Genomic DNA, 9,520 nt, shown 5'->3' on the forward strand with positions numbered 1-9,520 from the left:
TTCTGTACACTAAGCCGGCCACTTGGTTATGGCGTTCCATGTATGCCCTGCCTGCTAGCATCTTGCATCCTGCTGTTATGTGCTGGATTGTCTCTGGGGCATCGTTACACAGCCTGCACCTGGGGTCTTGCCTGGTGTGATAGACCCCAACCATATGGAAAAGAAATAGTAAAAACATATATGATTTACTCATGAAAGTGGCCACTTTCATGAGTAAATCATATATAGATCATATAAGGCTTACATGATTTACTCATGAAAGTGGCCACTTTCTCATTACTTTCATATATTTTTTTAGTAAGTATACAAAACATACAAGTTTCATTATATAATTTTTCAAGGGATCTTATATGTGTTTTCACTCTTCATACAAGTTTCATACAAGACAGATGAAAACTTTGTAAGATTTATATATATCTTTTCCATATGGGCAGCCTCTATGGATCTTGTGCACAGAGCTTGTTCCTGTGCTGCCATGATTAGTGCCTCTGTGCTGTCTTTCAGTCCAGCTTTGTCCAGCCACTGGTAGGATTTCTGGATATCAGCCACATCCACAGTGCGCATGCGCCAACCAGCGTGCAGCCTGTTACAGTCGCTCCTGCTTTTTCTCTTAGTTTAGCTCCTTTTTCTTACGTATTCTTTTTTTTTTCTGACTTGTATTTTCATCCGTTTATTATCTCTTACTCAATCATGTGGATTGAGAGAGTTTTTGTTCTTCTGGTGGCCGTGGAACTGTTACTTTTATCAAGGAACGGGACCGCGGCACATCTCCTACACTCACGGACTGTTTACTCCAGAGATCAGCTGATCGCCCTGATGCCGGCCGGCTCGCTGGCCAGGCCCGCAGAAGGAGGAATTGGAGGAAAACACATCGGGGATGCAGAGGTCAAGGACAGAAGAGAAGAAAGAAGGAGACGGTGAGACAGCGGAGGCTCGAAGCGAGGAGGAGGTATAAACCATGTCTGCCGTCTATCGTGATGGGAAATGTGCGATCGTTAGCAAATAAAATCGGCGAGCTCTCAGCACTGGTACGAAGTCAGAGGGAATACCGAGAGTGTAGCGTGATGTGTTTCACTGAATCATGGATGCACCAGGACATTCCCGATGAGAATGCTTCCGTGGAAGGCTTCCACACTGTTCGGGCGGACAGGGACAGCCTCGCTAGCGGTAAGCGGAAAGGAGGTGGGCTTGCTGTTTTAGTTAACAAGCGGTGGTGTAACCCTGCCAACATAACAATCAAAGAAAGGATTTGTTGCCCGGACATCGAACTGTGTGCTGTTGGACTCAGGCCGTATTATTTACCCAGGGAATTCTCTCAAGTCATCTTGGTGGCTGTTTATGTTCCTCCCTCTGCTAACCCCACAGCTGCATGTGACACTATCCACTCTGCCATAGCTCGGTTACAGACCCAGCACCCGAGTGCCTTTATTGTGATCTCGGGTGACTTCAACCATGTATCACTAGACAATACACTAACAACATTCAAACAATATGTGGACTGTCCCACCAGGGGAGAAAAAATTCTAGACCTACTGTATGCTAATGTCAAGGATGCATACAGCTCCTCCTCCCTCCCCCCACTTGGTAGGTCAGATCATAACCTGATTCACCTCACCCCCCGCTATGTGCCAATTGTGAGGAGGGAACCTGTGACCACCAGGACTGTTAGGAGGTGGTCAGAGGAGGCAATAGCGGAACTACTGGGCTGTTTCGAGGTGACCGACTGGGAAACACTCTGTGAGCCTCACGCCGAGGACATCAATGGGCTTACTGAGTGTATCACAGACTACATAACTTTCTGCACCGACTCCATTGTTCCAGCTCAGACTGTTCATTGTTACCCAAATAACAAGCCGTGGGTGACTGAGGACATCAAAGCACTCCTCAACAACAAGAAGAGGGCTTTCAGAGGGGGCAATAAAGAGGAGGTGAGGAAGGTCCAGGTGTTACTAAAGGACAAGATCAGAGAGGCTAAGGACAATTACAGGAGGAAGCTGGAGTGGAAACTCCAGCAGAACAGCATGAGAGAGGTGCGGAGGGGCATGAAGACCATCACTGGATTCAGGCCAACCAACAGCAGGGGAGCTGAGGGAGGTGAGAATAGAGCTAACGAGTTGAATCTGTTTTTCAATAGATTCGACACCACAGTGTCTGCTCCCACCCCCACAACCTCACCTGTAGTCAGCCTGGAATCCAGAGCCACACCACTGTGTCAGCCTCTCTCTTCACATGGCGCTGTTGCCTCCTGTGAGATTCCTGACACCCCTCCCCCACCCATCACCTTCACTCAATACCAGGTTGAGATGCAAATGAGGAGACTTCACTCAAGCAAGTCTGCTGGACCAGACGGAGTGAGTCCCCTCGTCCTCAAGACCTGTGCCCCCCAGCTGTGTGGAGTCTTTCATAAACTGTTTATGCTGAGTCTGAGTCTGCAGATCCCAGGGTCCCAGTGATGTGGAAGACATCATGCCTCGTCCCTGTACCAAAGACGCCACGTCCCAGTGGCCCCCAGGATTATAGGCCCGTGGCACTGACCTTCCACATCATGAAGACCCTGGAAAGGCTCATCCTGGACCAGCTGCGACCCATTGTAAGACCACATCTGGATCCCCTTCAGTTCGCTTATCAGCCTCGTCTCGGAACTGAGGACGCCATCATCTACCTGCTCAATCGTGTCTACACCCATCTGGACCAGCCGGCGAGCACTGTGAGGGTCATGTTTGTTGACTTTTCTAGTGCTTTCAATACCATCAGGCCGACCCTCCTGGTTGATAAGTTAGCAGCGATGCAGGTGGATGCTTCTCTGGTGTCCTGGATTGTTGATTACCTGACAGGAAGACCACAATATGTACATCTCCCACAGTGTGTGTCTGACAAGGTGATCAGCAACACAGGGGCACCACAGGGGACTGTCCTCTCCCCCTTCCTCTTCACCCTCTACACCACAGACTTCAGCCACTGCACAGAGACCTCCATCTTCAGAAGTTTTCTGATGACTCTGCGGTGGTTGGATGCATCAGCAGGAATGATGAAACAGAGTACCGGGCTGTGGTCGACTCCTTTGTCACGTGGTGTGAGCAGAATCATCTGCAGCTCAACGTGGCAAAGACCAAGGAACTGATCGTGGACTTCAGGAAGACCAGGAAACACTTGACCCCTGTTTCAATCCAGGGGGTCAGTGTTGACATTGTGGAGGACTATAAATACCTTGGAGTACACATTGACAATAAACTGGACTGGGCTAAAGACACCACAGCACTTTACAGGAAGGGCCAGAGTCGTCTCTATTTTTTGAGGCGACTGAGGTCCTTCAACATCTGCCAGAAAATGCTGAGGATTTTCTATGAGACTGTTGTGGCCAGTGCGATCCTCTATGCTGTTGCATGCTGGGACAGCAGGCTGAGGGTCGCAGATGCCAACAGACTTAATAAACTAATCCGTAAGGCCAGTAATGTTGTGGGGATGGAGCTGGACTCCCTCAAGGTGGTGTTGGCGAGGCGGATGCTGTCCAAGATAAAGACAATGTTGGATAACACCTCCCACCCACTCCATGACATGCTGGTCAGTCACAGGAGCACGTTCAGTGAGAGACTGAGATTACCGAAAAGCACCACAGGAAACGACACAGGAAATCTTTCCTGCCTGTGGCCATCTCCCTGTACAACGCATCCACTTAACACACTGTTTACTACTACAACTACACATGTTTCTTTTCCAGCTATTTATTTATGAGTGACTTATGTATGTATGTATATATATGTATATATTGTACTATTCTTAGTTAGCGTACTGTCTGTCTTGTCTTAATGTTGGTTTATGTTGGTTTATAATGGAGCACTGTAACAAAAAACAATTTCCCCCAGGGATCAATAAAGTATTCTGATTCTGATCCGCTTTCTGCCAGTGATACATACTGTGCCGGGTCTTTCCATGATGGTGCCTCCTCTTCCTCTTCATTTTTGGGTTTCTGCTGCCTGAGGTATTCACTGAGCACGCTGTCAGTTGGGGCCATCTTCGTGATGTATTCGTGGATGTTCATTGTGTCATCGTGCTGACGCTCACCAGTCCCCGGCCTCCTTCCTTCCGCTTAGTGTACAGTCTCAGGGTGCTGGACTTGCATGAAACCCTCCATGTATGGTCAGGAGCTTTCTTGTCTTGATGTCAGCTTGATATCTCCTCCTTTGGCCACCTTATTATCCCAGCAGGGTACCTGATCATGGGCACGGCTTAGGTGTTGATGGCCCGGATCTTGTTCTTACCATTCTGCTGACTTCTCAGGACTTGCCTGACCCTCTGCAGGTACTTGGTGGTTGCAGCTTTCCTAGCGACCTCTTCATGGTTCCCATTTGCTTGTGGGATCCCCAGGTACTTGTAGCTTTCATCTATGTCTGCAATGTTGCATTCTGGTAGTTCAATCCACTCAGTTCTGACTACCTCCCCTCTCTTTGTTATCATCTGACTACATTTCTACTGTATATCCTGGTGGTGTGGATCAGTGAATCTGTCATGGCTGGGGCAGCAGTTGTGTGGTGTTGTGATGAAGGGCCCAAAATGCAGACACTTGCTGTGATGAGAGGGAGCTTTATTGCAGAAGGTGAAAATAACAAAAGCAAGGGCAGAACCTAAACATGAACCTAAACTGGGGAAACTAATGATAAACAAAACCTGAAACCCTAACTCACAGAAAAACGTGCAGGGAAAAACATAAGGTGACACAGAGGATGAAGAGTGGAGAATTTCGAGCAGAGCGAAGGTTTACCAAATTACACAGACGGAGCGACGTCGAGCAGAGGCAAACACACACTATAAATAAACACCAGGTAATGAGGAAATGACACGCAGGGGTGGACACAGCTAAAACTAATGGGCATAACGAGACACAGACCTTCAAAGTAAAACAGGAAATTCACAGACTGTTTTACACACACAAACTCAGAGAAATGAACAGAACACCAGGAGAGGACACAGGTAGGGATAACAGAAACACTAAACACAAGAACCAAAACCCAAGAAGCTAAGAAAACAAGAATTCTTTCAAGAAAACAAGAAAGAACCCAAAACATAAGACAATACTAAACACAAAACACTAACGACCCAGGACAGAATTGATCTCTCGTTCACTCTTGGCATACAGCTTGATGTCATCCATGTACAGGAGGTGGCTGACAACTGCTCCATTCCATAGTCGGTATCCGTAGCCAGTCTTGGAAATGATTTCCCTGAGGGGGTTCAGGCCTATGCAGAACAGCAGTGGGGACAGAGCATCTCCTTGGTAGATCGCGCACTTGATGTCGACTTGTGCTATGGGCTTGAAGTTGGTGTAACCAACTTTAAGGTATAAACGTGAATTACAGCGCAATAATTACTTGGGCTCGTAATAAGACCCTGGCCAGAATCAGAAGACACCAAATTCGCATGGAGCCAAAGTATTGAGCAGCAATAATGACCTGGACACAATGTTAACTTTTGAGTAGCCACTCTTGTATTGTTACAAAGTATAACAGGTATTTGTCCAATTTGTACAGATAAAGTATAAAATAAAATAAATAGTGTGCACACTGTAACGTCGGGTTGCGTTTAGTGGTTGAGAGGAGGCGGCAAAACACTTAGCAGGGTAGCCAAAAGAATACACACTCACGCTGGCGTTGGGAATTCCACAGTGTGTTCTTTAATATACCTTCTCTTCATCAACCATATAAGCCTGGTTGAACGGCTGCAGCTTAACAAACATAGCGCACAGTGTTCGTACAACCCATAACGTTGCAAACAAAGGTGTCTGGAGAGGTAAAACATAAAATCCGTCCCTCCTCATGCACTAGTGTGCAAGCACATGTCCACACAATCACAGAGAGAGAGAGCAGAGCAGTGGCACAAACTGATGACACCATCAACCCTCGACTTGGGTGTCTTAAAGGGACACCACACCATAGTGGCTGTTACAACACTCAAACAAAATAAAAGTACTCGTTGGGGCCCTTTAAGAATTTAGAATTAAGCTGGCGATAGCCAACTTCAAAGGTCCTTGTGAGTGTAACTGGAATGTATGAGTGTGTGGTGTGTATCTTCTTTGGGGTAGATCGTCCTCAAAGTGGTTGGCTCGCCATCTATCACAACCAGAATATCATCCTGGTCCTTGGACTTTTCCGTCCTCTCCAAAAAACCTGACCTATAATCCAGGTCATAAAATGTACATTCTAATCAGTCTGTTTCAGATGCATTGTTTATGGTTAAAATGTAAAATCAAAATATTGCATCACCTCATATTCATTGCATCAACATCTTAAATCTTATCAAATCTCACAGTTCTGTTGTACAACATTCAATTTAAGCATATCAAATATGAGAACTAAACATCTAAGTTGCTCAAATATTTCTCTATTCATGTAAACATTAATTAAACAATGCTTATGGTAAGTAACCATTGACATTCAAAATACAATACACCATAACAAATTCAGAACCATGTGCAAATAAGCAACAAAATATACATGTGAGTTCAGTTCAGAGGCATTAAAGCAGTGTGCTTAATTTCTCCACACTATAGGCCTATTCATGAGAGAGAAATGCACTAAAAATTACCCTCTAGATTACTTTAAACTCACAGTGAACTGACAAAATTTAGCTTTAGAGCAGCTAAGAACATGTTGCTCACCGTTGCTCTGTTTCACAAAAGCCCAACACACACTGGCGTTGGAATTGCAGCAGCTCTCTGGATGAAAGGTGAGTGGTTAGCCTGTGAGACACCGAGCTAGCATTAGCATGATCGCGACGGTAAGTCTCTACAAGTTTTTCCGTCGGAATAACACTCGTCTTACCGACGTTGCTTCTCTCCTTCATCCAGCCACTCGACTCCGGACTTCCAGCAGGTAAGTAGGCTGGCTTTCCTTCCTCTCAATTCTGAGTTTTTCCTCTCTTTTGTCCGTGGATTTCTCAATTTGAGTAGCAGATGCCTCCACTCCTCTTGCTGAGATGAGAAAAACCCGGGAGCACCATGCACCTTCACCTCACTTCCTGGCTGACAGGGTCAATGTGGCCTGGGTAGGTTCTGATTGGTCGCTGAGCTAGGTGCCCTCACCTGGGATGAACTGAGAGGTGCATTCAATGGTCATAGGAAATATGGCGTTTTGTTGATGTGGACAGTTAATATAAAGAGAATATATATGATTTTTTCATCTGGGCTACACCGGCACATCCCCATTGAGTTCCTGATGAAGGCTCTTAGGGTCCTGTTGATCTTGTATAGTTCTAGGCATTCCAGGATCCAGGTGTGGAGCATTCAGTCATAGGCCTATTACCACTATGCTATCCATATATATATATATATATATATATATTAGGGGTGCAACGATACACAAAATTCACGGTTCGGTTCGGTTCGATACTTTGGTGTCACGGTTCGATATTTTTTCGATACAAAAAAATGTTCATGCATTTTTAATTTGTCATTTATTAAAATTATAAATATATATTTTAACTCAAAAGTACAGTTTTTAAATTTAACCCTAACCCTTGTGCGTGTTTTTTATTTTGACAGCGAATGCGCACCTGCGGACCACTTATGTGCAGCCCTGGTTATTTAGCTCGTCATATTGCAGCCACAGAAATTCTTTTGTCCATGAAACCATAAAGCTGCACTTTCTTTTTGCCTTATAGTCTGATTTGTCATAACTTCTCCGTTTTGTGGTAAGCTTTTCTTTGGCTGTCACTTGTCTTATTTGGCTCAGCAGAACTGAAATGCTTTTACACGCTCACTCACATAAGCTCAGCGATTCTCTGCGCGATCAACCTCTCACATGTTTAAGCTTGCTGCGGGAGATTTCACTTGTCATGTTTGCATAGTAAGCTAACGATTGATAAGACTATGTCAGAGGAATTGGTGCACAAATTATCATCACTCACAGATCAGTGCTGTCGCTCTCTATACACAGTTCACACGATTGCAAAGTGAAAGCAAAAAAACAAGCGCAAATTCAAACGCGACTTCAATATGTCACATATTGACAGTGGCTCACCGATGCCAATGACATAATTACCCAGCTACATTTCTGAAAGAATGCAAAAGCATTGACATATATTTTTCCTACAATAGCCCGACGGGCAGGGAAGAGATAGATTTTGGTAGCCCGACTGAAAAAATCGCTAGCTCCGGGACGTCGGGCTAGCGATATTGCAAGCCCTGTATCTGATTGAGGAATCACTCATCTTTGGAAAAGAGAGTTTATTACAGAGAAATGGCTCTTTCCAAAATAAAAGCTATACTATCCGCTTCTTCTGGGCTATATTCTCAGCAGCATAAGGAGAATCATGTGCTAACAGCTGTCTAAATGACTCGGCTAAAGTTAGTAGCATGCTTGCTTTTTTTTGTCTGCTTCCACTTGTCTTTGCACTAGGATGATGTCGGCGTAAATGTGCAGTCATATTCGTTGTGTTCCCACTAGTGCTTTCAGGTTAATCTCGTTGAAATGACCTTAACGCCACAACACGGCAAATCTCCGTTAACGAGCTACCGCCGATCGCTCCGTGACTGCAAACACGTTAACGAGCTAACTGCGCTAACACACTAGTTCACACCAATGTAATTGAGCATTGCATGGCACATCCAACATACTGTTTTACTTTAGTCCATGACGCGCTTACCTTCAGGGTCATACGTCACATGAAAACCAAAATAATTCCAAACACCAGATCTGAATGTTGCAAGTAGAGCTTAACTTCTGTCTCGCTAGCTTGCCCTGCGCTCTTCCTTCTGACTATGCTGTCTGTGTTGAGCGCTCAGTGGATCTGCGCTCGACAGTGCAGCCTAGGCGGAGTAGTCGAACGCAGATTCACTGAGCGCTCAACACAGACAGCATCGTCAGAAGGAAAATTGATAAAATAAATTACAAATGTTGTATTGTTCGATACATATGCGTACCGAACCGAAAGCACTGTATCGAACGGTTCAATATCGATACGAATATCGTTGCACCCCTAATATATATATATATATATATATATACACACACTGTTAAAAAAAACATCTTAAAAAAACGGTAATATTCCGGCAGCTGGGGCGCCAAAATACTACCGTAAAATAACAGAAAATAACTTCCTCATAAAAATACGGTTATTTCCAGTAATGACAAAACAGTTTGTTGCGCTAATTTTACATGGGATCTTGCCTTTTCAAGTGATTTTAAACATTAAATTAGGAACATGTTAATGTGATTAAACAATGAAATTACCTATAAACAAGGTGAATGAATGTGGCAATATGAATCATAATACGTAAATGTACAGAAATATACAGTTAACAGTTGGTTTAAATAATAATTGATTGCATGCCCTGGGACAGACTGACAGAGGCGAGGCTGCCATATCGCACCATCGGCTCCTCTGGCCATCACCAGTAGGTGAAGAGTCTTGACCACGGACACAATACTGAGAGTGTCCGAGCCGGGGCTCGAACTGGCAACCTTCTGATCACAAGGCAAACTGGCAACTCTTGAGCCACGATCGCCCTAAATAGCAGTGATAATAA

The 9,520-nt window shown here is 44.9% G+C and overlaps 1 long non-coding RNA gene across 1 annotated transcript; it reads right to left on the reverse strand.

The window, feature by feature from the left end:
• Window positions 1-5,320: 5,320 nt before the first annotated feature.
• LOC120745989 lies at window positions 5,321-7,086 on the reverse strand. Its single transcript, XR_005698741.1, has 3 exons — window positions 6,816-7,086; window positions 6,653-6,733; window positions 5,321-6,166 (listed from the first exon to the last, which is right to left on the reverse strand). It is a non-coding gene; the product is annotated as an uncharacterized LOC120745989 (long non-coding RNA).
• Window positions 7,087-9,520: the final 2,434 nt, after the last annotated feature.

The sequence above is a fragment of the Simochromis diagramma genome, unplaced genomic scaffold (genome assembly GCF_900408965.1).
Source record: "Simochromis diagramma unplaced genomic scaffold, fSimDia1.1 OVJJ01000644.1, whole genome shotgun sequence".
In the NCBI taxonomy this organism is placed as follows: domain Eukaryota; kingdom Metazoa; phylum Chordata; class Actinopteri; order Cichliformes; family Cichlidae; genus Simochromis; species Simochromis diagramma.